The 11132-nt window shown below is 40.0% G+C and overlaps 1 pseudogene; it reads right to left on the reverse strand.

The window, feature by feature from the left end:
* Nucleotides 1-3864: 3864 nt before the first annotated feature.
* Nucleotides 3865-4791, reverse strand: LOC144761332 (olfactory receptor 8U9-like; annotated as a pseudogene).
* Nucleotides 4792-11132: the final 6341 nt, after the last annotated feature.

The following is an 11132-nucleotide window of genomic DNA, read 5'->3' on the forward strand; positions in this document are numbered from 1 at the left end:
TTTCTTTAGCATTAAATTTTCCTAGTTTTTAATGCTTTACCTTGCGGACCGTCCACATATAAACTTGCAATCTGCTCTCATGAGATGGCACTTCTATTATCTTATTCAGTTCGTTTCCGGATCATGGGGAGGTGTCATCTAGGTCCTGGATATCTTTACACCGTGTTAAGTTAGCATGGGCTCATTACCGGTTTAAACGCCATTTTTCCTTTTTTGCAACTTCTGCACACGACACTTAGTTGTTGCTTTAGCTTTCCACCTAGTAGTTCATCGTGGTTTACATGAGAATAATATGTTATTGGTCTACTATCTGCTTTACTTGTTAAACTATATCTGTACAGCGAGTGCTAAAGTTTCAAGAACAACACGATACAGAATTGTTATGAGGTCTGATCTCCACGACTTCATACTCATAACATAAGTGCAACTTCTGCCAATTCTGGGCATGAGGCGGGTTTTATATTGCTTTGCCGAACACACATACACAACAGTTGATGCGGTTCACATGAAGAGAGAGCTGGTGTATGCTGATGTGATTCCTTCAAATCTAAGACACTAAAGTATGGGCACGCCCTAAACCAACACAAAGAGACCTTCTTAGCAAATAATATAATATGTGTATTAGGGAGGGTGAGATATAAGCAGCTGCGGGCCGTGGAGGGAGTTACGATGGGGCAGGGAGGCGGGGAGGGGGAGAAGCAGGGTGGAGCCCTCTCTACCTTGCCCCTCCCCCTCCCCACCTCCCTGCCCCACCGTAACTCCCTCCACGGCCCGCGGCTGCTTATAAGTGTTGCTAACTCTTATTCATTTACAGCATGTTAACATACTGTCACCATTCGCTTTTTATGTACTAGTAACTATGCTGGTAATTTTGCTACTGATAATATGTGTACTTGTATTCTCCACCCTGCTTCTCCCCCTCCCCGCCTCCCTGCCTCACCGTAACTCCCTCCACGGCCCGCGGCTGCTTATAAGTGTTGCTAACTCTTATTCATTTACAGCATGTTAACATACTATCACCATTCACTTTTTATGTACTAGTAACTATGCTGGTAATTTTGCTACTGATAATATGTGTACTTTTATTATCTAAGGTACTACGCCTGAGAAGACGGCATTAGTAAATAAACATTTCAAATACACATCTGTTCTTCTTAACTCCATGTTCTGGTTTCTAAGAAATCTATAACGACCGACTGTTCATGAGTTCCACGTGTCCTGAGGTACTATAAGTTCATATTCTGGATTGTCTAAACATTGAGAGTTTGTTATATCCAATGTGACACTGTACCTAGCTTGCTAAGGAGTTTTTCATTACTAACGTGAGTTTTGGGACACCCTAATTCGCCGAGGTTCCAATCCTCTGTCCACAGTTCTGTGTGAGAACAGAAACCCTGCGACAGGGGCACCCCCGACCCTTGCTGGAGCTTCATCACACTTGCGATACAACTCCAGCAATGCGCCACCTTTACGGCACAGATACATCACGCATCTGTGCTGTTTTTGCCCCATGATGCGCCGCATTGTAAATGCAGCACACCATAGGTGACGGAACAGCGGCACAGAATGACTAACACATCCCTGGTGATGCGCCAGTCATAATAAATGTATCCCTATGCTTCTTATCTTGTTAGAGATGAACCGCCATATGTATCATCAAAGTTTTTTGCATTTCCTAAATAGCGAACTTTAAGGAATAAATAGCGATTCTTTACCATTCCTAGTTTGCGATGAGCTATTTGCTAATTAGCCGAATGTAGCCCAATGAAGCCCAATGTAGCCCAATGTAGCCCAAAGATGGCCGCCAGACACACAAAAAAACAAATGTAGCCCAAATATCAGCCAGATGTAGCCCAACTATAGCCCAGTGACAGAATGACCAATCAGCTTCGCAAACCTCCGTTACGCGAAGCGGAGCGCTGTTACAGATATATATCTTTTTTTGAACGTTAATTTCTCAAAATCCACTGGAGCACATATATTGAGACCTAGCAAAGGCACATCGGGCTACCAGTCCCTAATATTTTGCCAAGTTTCGTGCAAATCCATTCAGCCGTTCGATTATTATTATTATTTTTTTTTTTTGCCCCGCGGGGCCCTTTTAAAACCTCCACATCAAACCTAGGGGGTCAGCGAGGATCTACTATGCCCCCTTATAGTTATTTCCCCCTTTGTTTTGACCTCCTCTTGTCTCTCGATCCTACCGAGAGACAAGATGGCGGCCGCTACGGACTGTTTGGAATGTTGACAGACGCCGGAGAACCAATCAGCTTCGCTTCACAAAGCTCCGTTGCGCGACAAGTACGCGTCCTGGGCCGCTGCCCAGTCCGCTGTTACAGATATATATCTTTTTTTAAACGTTAATTTCTCAAAATCCACTGGAGCACATATATTGAGACCTACAAAAGGCACATCGGGCTACCAGTCCCTACAATTTTGCCAAGTTTCGTGCAAATCCATTCAGCCGTTCGGGCTAAAAGTGAGGCCAACCGCCCTATGGAAATTAACATGGGAAAAACGCGTTTTGGGACCCCCCTTTTTTCTCGGCCCCCCCTTGACGAACCCCCCCAAAATTTTCAGGGGCTGCTCTGAAACAAAATGTGCCATTTTCCTGAAAATTTCAGCCAATTCCGTCCACAAACGCCAAAGTTATTAGACATAGAATTTTCAAAAATCCCATAGAGAAAAAATCCTAACTATATATACCTACTGGCGACCGCCAGTAGGTAATATATATATATATATATATATATATATATATATATATATGTTTTCTTTCCTATGACTTTTTGTTTAATGTGGAATGGAGGATAAGTTGTATCTTTCAGATATTCATTGGAATCTGTACTATGAATAATCTGTTGTGGATTCCGGATGGATGAGTTTTCTACCGGTGGCAATTATAAGTTGTGGCTCGCATAGGGAAGTCACGCTATGGCAGGTAGAATAATTACCTTCTTGAATTGGAAGGAATTCAGTCTTCACAACATTATTGTAACATAGTACAACATACATAAAGCCACAAACTGATGTGTGCATTTTCACTATGGGTTGCTGCTGCCCATCTGCTTGAAGCTGTATGCAGAGCATGAATTTGCTATGCCGGCAACAGGCCACTATGAGGTTGAGTTTTTTAGCACGTGGCTGTAGTATAGCGTGGCTACTTGTACCTTTCCTCAGCAATTTCATACAATTCCATTGGCATCTAACAAGAATAAAATGAGCAGTGTAGAGGCCAAGAGGTCTACTGCCAGTAGGGCAAATGAAAAGTACAAGAAAGCAAGCTACTCACATAATTAATATGTTAATGAGTGGTAGTTTAAATATAACAACTGTGAAATAAAGAATAGATCTAGATAAACAGAACACAAGGTCTAAAAATTCATCCATGGAAAAGAAAAACTATATAGTACCCAGTATTGTAGAGTACAATACAAAACATATATGACTATTTGGTGAGATGGTGAGCAATTATACTGAAAATTAACATTTATCAGTAATGACAAACACTTAAAGAATTTAGTGAAGTGACATATTTTTCAAAAGCGTCAACATTTTAAAACATTAGTTGTCCAGCATAAAAAAATGTCTCTTACTGGTGACTAGACATACTGAAAGTATCATCAGTAGCACTTAAATTGCAAGTTCAGACCAACAATATGTGTATGTATGGTACTTGGGCCACTATTGCTGTTTGTTGTTCATGAAACTCTTCTGCATTTACTGCAAGGTGTAATACAACAAGTGGTAAGACTTACAAGTGATTTTATCACAACATTTAACAAAGGAGTATATTATACTATAAATGCATGAGTGGTTGTGGTTCTAAAGACTTGCACACTTGCCATTGTCCTCTATTTTAGATCAGATTCTCTTTGTCACTTTTCTAAGCGCCTCTTTAACCTCTCTGTTTCTTAAGCTATAAATAAGTGGATTCAACATAGGAATTATAACTAAATAAAACACAGATGCCACTCTGTCCTTGGCCATTGAGTGACTTGAGTTAGGTTGGCCATACATAAAGACAAGAGTGCTAAACATGATGATCACGCAGACGAAGTGGGAGGAGCAAGTGCTGAAGGCTTTCCATCTCCCTTCTTGGGAGTTTATCTTCAGAATGGCAGACACAATGTAAGTGTACGAGATAAGGATGATGATGAGGCTTATCATTATGAGGCAACCAGCCAATGAAATTGTCACTGCCTCATTCAAGGAGGCGTCAGCACAAGTGATCTTCAAGACTGCTGGAGCTTCACAAAGGAAATGTGTGATTATATTTGATTTGCAGAAGGGCAGAGTGAAAGAGAATGTGGTTTGGGTCAGTGCAAAGAGGATAGCAACTGCATATATACAAACAAGAATACAAGTACAGGCTTTGTTGTTCATGATGACTGAATACAGCAATGGATTACAGATTGCAGTCTAGCGATCATAGGCCATCAATGCCAGAAGAAACACTTCTGCACCTCCAGTGGTATATCCTAGAAACATTTGTATTAGGCAACCTACAAATGAAATTGTCTTTCTCTCTGCTAAAAAGTTTGCAAGCATGTTAGGGGTAGTGACTGATGAATAACAGATGTCGACAAAGGACAAATTGAAAAGCAGGAGGTACATGGGTGTGTGAAGCTGAGGAGATATCTTGATCAATGTCATCATCCCTAAATTACCCATGAGAGTTATACTGTAGATGAAGAGAAAGAATATAAAGAGGGGAACTTGAAGTGTTGGGTCATCTGTGAGTCCTAAAAGAATGAATTCTGTCACCAGGGTCCGGTTCCCAGTTTTCATTGGTTCAGAAAAGGGAACCTTTCTGAAAAAAATCAGAGGGAAACGAGATGTGAAGTTGTATCTTAATTTGGAAAATACGCAATTGTCAAAATGAAACAAGAGACAGGAAGAGTGCATAAATAGAGCCATTTATGTATCCAATAGAACACTTGTAATAAGGCATACAGGATATCTATTATTTTTGTGATGGGGTAACCTATCCACAAAACTGTAAATCAGTCATAAAGTTTATACTCTACAGGTTGTAAAATTTTCTGAAAAAAATCTCAGCAATACCCTCGTCTTTTCGAGTACTCTCCACAAGTCAAATTAGCAAAGTATAAAAAGCTTTGCAAAGTTTCTAAATTTGATAAAAGTTTGCACCCAAAATGTAAATAGTATGAATTCATTGAAGCATCCACCTATTTAGAATTCAAGGATGCACATATTTATCTATTTAGTTGTTCGTTTAGGTCCTCAGATACTAGCAACGTAATCCACCACCAAGTCATTAATTTATTTTTCAGTGATCCTTCTACACTTCTTCATTTTCTTTTAGTGAAGTAAAAACTATTTTGTCATGACATCCATTCTGACAGACATCTCCCTCTATCTTCACTGAAGTGGTACACTGATGCTTGTACTCATACTCTTATAAGAACATAGGGGCATATTATGAAGGAACTTTGTTAAAATTATCGCTGTTTTATCGGCAGGAAACTGCCGATAAAACGGCGATAATGGGCTTGATAATATGCCCTTGTTAATTCCCATAGAAGCCTATTTTCGGATGTTAACATGGGCTTCTATGGGAATTAACAAGGGCGTATTATCAAGACCATTATCGCCGTTCCTTGATAATATACCCACTAGTTTTAGGCTTCTGGGTGAAAGAGATTACTGACAGTCAGATACATTGTTCATAGTAACCCTAGGCGGAGTTTGCGTAGCAGCACTACACGTAGTTTCACGTAGTATACTTTAAACTTTGCATAGTACACTTGGGGCCAGATGTAGGAGCCTAAATACCGGTCGGTAACGGCCAATTTCGGCCGTTACCGACCGGTATTTAAGAATCGGCATGTAGGGGCACATTTTTACAGAATCGGTAAATTTACCGATTCTGTAAAATTCTGAATCGGTATTTTTACCGATTCGGTAAATCTCAGATGTAGGTGGGACTCTTCTGATTCCCAAAGGCCCTACAAATTCGGTATTTTACCACCCAATCCAATTAGGTGTTAAAATACCGAAGTCAGGTGTGCATGCACATGTGTGCATGCACACCTATGCCATGTGACAGACAGACATGCTCTTAGGGCACGTCTGTGTGCCACATGGCGCACATGCCTATTTTTGGGTTGCCAGAGGGTGTCATAGTGACACCCCCTGCACCCTTGCAGAATTCTGCATTTACCGACTCGGTAATTACCAAATCGGTATTTCCCATTGATTCCTATGGGCTTCACAGCCCATAGAAATCAATAGGATTAATCGATTCGGTAATTACCGAATCGGTAAATACCGAACATTACCGATTCGTTAATTCCACATCTGGAATTACCTAGATCTCCCCCCTTCATATTTACCGATTCATACCGAATCGGTAAAATTTGGTATTTATGAATCGGTAAATATAGTCTGTGTAGCGTCGCAGAAATCACTGTGTACTTGCCTGTACTGCGCAAAAATTGCTAAATAATTTCAAAAAGCTTCCTGTACATGACCAGATAAGAGAAAATAAGTATTTATATCTTTATATGCTAAATTGCATATAGTACTTTCACAATGGTGAAATTGAAAAATTAGCAAGCAGTGGGAGATATGATGATTTTGGGATCCTCCCTAACCTAGGGAGAGTACCAAACAGATGCCTTGAAAACAAAAAAGCACATCTTATTGAACAATTTAGTTGTGGTCCCATCCTCTTAGGACAAACCCAAACACAGTTATTGGCAAAAAAACATTCCCAACCAAAGGCCCTGCAAAGCATTATGGGATGAGAATAGCAGTGGGCAGTGAATATTATATAGTATACAATATCAAAAGAATTCTAGCTGCAGTTCAACTGGTGGTTACTAGATGTCCCTCACGAGTCAAATGCAAATGCTTGATGAAAGGGTTTCAATGGTTTTGCATTTGACTCGTGAGGGACATCTAGGGACAACCAGTGGAACTGCAGCTTGATGTAAGAATAATTTCAATGCTTTGAATTTGACTCGTGAGGGACATCTAGGGACGACCAGTGGAACTGCAGCTTGATGTAAGAATAATTTCAATGCTTTGCATTTGACTCGTGAGAGACATCGAGTAACAACTGCAGCTCTTTGTAGAATTATTTTGATATTGGATACTATAATATTCCCTGCCACTGCTAATCTTGTCCCATAATGCTTTGCAGGGCCTTTGGTTGGGATTTTTTTTTGCCAATAACTGTGCTTGGGGTGGTCCTAAAATGATGGGATCACCACTTAAGTTCAACAAAATGTGCTTTTTGTTTATGCTCTTTGGGGCAGATTTATGAAGGCCCTGCGCCGCCGGTGAGTCACTTTTTCCCATGTTAAAAGTGACGCACCGGCGGCGCAAGGCCTTCATAAATCTGCCCCTTTGTGTTCAAGGCATCTGCTTGGTGCTCCCCCTAGGTTAGAGGGGACCCCAAAATCATCAGCTCTCTCATTACCTAATGTTTTCATTGTAAAGTTTTATTTTTGTGAATTGGTTATATGTTGTTAAGCATGTGAAATTGCTTTTTTAAAGCATCTGAGAATATTGTTGATTTAGATGCTACGCTACGTGATTAAGCGCAGTTTTGGTAATGTTTGTAAGCTCAGTTTTGGTAATATACTAAGTGCGAATTAGTACAAACTTTGCATGCTACATCAGCGTAGCGTAGTTTTAAGCCCAGGGTAAGTTCATAGTACATAGTGAGATTTGTAAGAATTAAAAGTGACATTGACAATGGTGCACAGTCATTTATTTCTGAAGCACAACTAAGGGGCTGATTACGATGATCATCGGAAACTCTTCTGTCATACTTGGTTTCGGAATCGGTTCTGACCGACTCTGGTTGGGTGAGTACCACCGACCGATTATGATGTTACCGAACACCGTTTGGTCAGACTACCATTGATTTCAATGGGAACCTGCGTTCCTAACGAGAACATAGGCTCCCATTGAAAAAAGGGGTGGTTGCAGAACATCTTGCACCCTGTTGCAGGTACCCCATTGTGCCTGCCACACTGAGCCTGGTTTCCAAGGAGGGTCACTTGGGCACTCCCATGGAACCAACCAGAGTCCTCAGGATGAAGGGTGGGGGGGCTGCAACAGGCCCCCAAAGTCAGTTTCTGTCAGCTGTTTCATGTCCGGCAGGCGGACTCGGAGCGGCTGTCAGAATCTGACAACGTAATTGCTCGGTCAGAAATAGTGTCCACAGAGCGGTACTAATCATCTCTGACAGACTCTGGTTCTCTGATTGCCAATCGGAACCAATTTAGACAGTCCAAACGGTTAACTTCTATCATAATCAGTCGGTCGGAAAGCTTTCCGAGTAGGTCAGACACGTAGGTCCTGAAACTATTTCGGAGTGTCCGAATGCCATTCGGAGCCTTTTCAACCGACATCGTATTCAGCCCCTAAATGTGGATGTTAATATAAATAACAACCGTATTTGGCTAAGACCTGGGTCTGTGTAAGAGAGTATTCAAAGCAGAATCTCAGTAAAGCCTTTTGGCGAAGAGAAACACACTTTACAAATGTAAATTTCAATTTACAGATTCAGCTTGAAAGGAATTGTGTATGTGTGAATTGCACTTACAAATGCATCATTACTGCCAAATGATAATTGAAGCAAGCACACATTTTGAGTTAGGTGTAACTTCATGACTGATTTTGTGTGGGGCATCTTGTTAAAGGAAATGAGAAGCCCCACTCTTGTACATTTATGGGAATTTACATACCTATTATAACTAGATTTCCACCCTGCTCCTATAAAAGATATGATGGACTATATCTCTATTTTAGGAAGTTAAATTTGCTTGTGTAACTATATTTTCCTTAGTTATATACACATTAATACACATTATTTACCTGCACTAGAGTGTCCATTTTGTGAAAAGGCTACATGTATACTTTTTTTTGCAACTCTGAAACCTTGACTACTGTAGAATACTTGATTGGCCGCTGGGATTCTTTGTGAGTCTTAAAAATACAGAAAATGCAGAAGTAATCCTAACTTTTATCAAATTGTTCACTTACCAACTTTTAAGTCAGGCACTGCTGACCCTAGAATCAATATTTACAACGATTGACTGATGTTTGAGTGGGCATGTAGAAATAAATACAAGTCCTTCAGTAGTAATTTAGCCTCTCCCCATTGTTAGTAGTTTGTCCATGACTAGTGTTACATTGCACAAAAAGGCAGAAGCTGGCATGTTGTTAATAATATTAATTTCAAGTTTATGTGCTCTTAACTGAAAATGTTTATTTCATTTCATTTTGGAAAATAGCTGATTGGCCCAATCTGGCTCAAACCTTGAAAGTCACATTTACCTTGAAAGTAATTATTTGTCATATGAGTCCGGCCTTCTGCAGATCTTACTTCATCCTGATCTGGAGGTACGATTTGAGAATGGCGTTCCTCATCATCACTACAGCCATCATTAAGAGGTTCCAAAAACATTCACTTTCTGAGGGCAATACTGTATAACATGGCACATATGGATATGATTTTGCAACATGTAGCAGGATCATATACTAATGCATTCCCACTTTTGTGCAGGAAACAAAATATACCATTCAAGAATCAGAGGTTGAGTTCAATTATTGATCTAGGTGACTTGTGATCAGTGTTATACCTCCTTACTTTTTACAGCTGTCAATTGATTTAAATACTTTGCCATTATCCACCTTTCGAGGGCATACACACTATGCCCCAGTAAGGTAGGTATTTAAGTTGTGATCAAATCCACAACTAAAAATAATTGTTTCATGTAGCCTCGCCAATCAACCACCCATCTCCATGATCTCTTTTCATGAATCAGTCATACAGTGCACACTGATGAAAAGTCATGTATGCTTACCGAATACAGTGCAACTAGGTTAGCAATGAGGACTGTGGCATTACACATCAAGTGTAAGTTCAGGGAATGTGACTCTTATAATTTATGTAAATCAACTCACTTCCAAAGAGGGGGTTAGGGAATAGCAGTACATGGGTTACATCAACATATAGGTTTCATCAACACATCAAATGATGTTGAAAATATGCACCATTGCTGCACCTTTGTTGACTGTTACTCAGCAGAGGTGTTTGGAAAACTAAAATGTGATCATATTTGAGAACATTTCATTTAAATTAAAACTTTATGTATTCTGAGATTTAAAATATTGTATTTGTTATTGTAAACGTATATACATTATTTAATACGTTTAAAAAGAAATAAATTTGAAGTGGTTTGTATTGCAATATATTAAATGTATTTTAAATGTAATGTTTATAAAAAAGGTTAAAACTATATTAACAATATATTTAGATATTTGTAAAAAATAAATACAATTTTAATAAATGTTCTTCTTTACAATGTTGTTATAATACAATACTTTAAAACACATTCTAACACATTAAATATTTGATAGTTAATACATGTATTTGTTTTATTTATTTATACATATAGGGGTCAATTCTGATTCGGGAAATGAATCCGTACAACGATTCGTATTCGTAGCTGTTTCCGTACAAAACGTACGGATCCGTCCGAATCGTGTAGTACGATCCATTGCGAGAAAATACGTTCGAATCATTTCGAACCGTACGAAAATGTTGTGTAAATCCCGTACGACATCGACCCGCACAGTGAACCGTACGATTCGTAAAAATGCCATACGACCTGCCAAGTACGATCCAGACCGGTTAATGAGTGCGTGATTCGTATGGTAAACGTTGCGTATGAGCAATTCTATCACATATGCATCGTACCCCTAAAATCAAGGAGTGTACACACGGTGTGTATGCACCGTACACCTACGACCTTGGGGTATACGAACCGTACCCCTACGGTCCATACCCATGCGATCATGGGGTGTACGCAAGGTGACATTTGCACCATACCCCTGAAATCCAGAGGCCAACGCATGGTACCCTGATGCACCGTACCCCTGCAATCATGGGGTGTACGCACCAGATCTGGGGGGTCCGTTTTGTACGCATTTCGAGGCAAAATCTGCTTTTACGTATGTTTTAAGCTCCCGTAGAAAAAGAGTCGTATGGAGTGTTGTCGATAAGATTCGTACTTGCGGGGACGGAAAATACAGCTTCAATCTGTACGGACATCGCGTACTGCGTGTTCGGAATGCGATTCGTACGG

The sequence above is a fragment of the Lissotriton helveticus genome, chromosome 1_1 (assembly GCF_964261635.1).
Source record: "Lissotriton helveticus chromosome 1_1, aLisHel1.1, whole genome shotgun sequence".
NCBI lineage: Eukaryota > Metazoa > Chordata > Amphibia > Caudata > Salamandridae > Lissotriton > Lissotriton helveticus.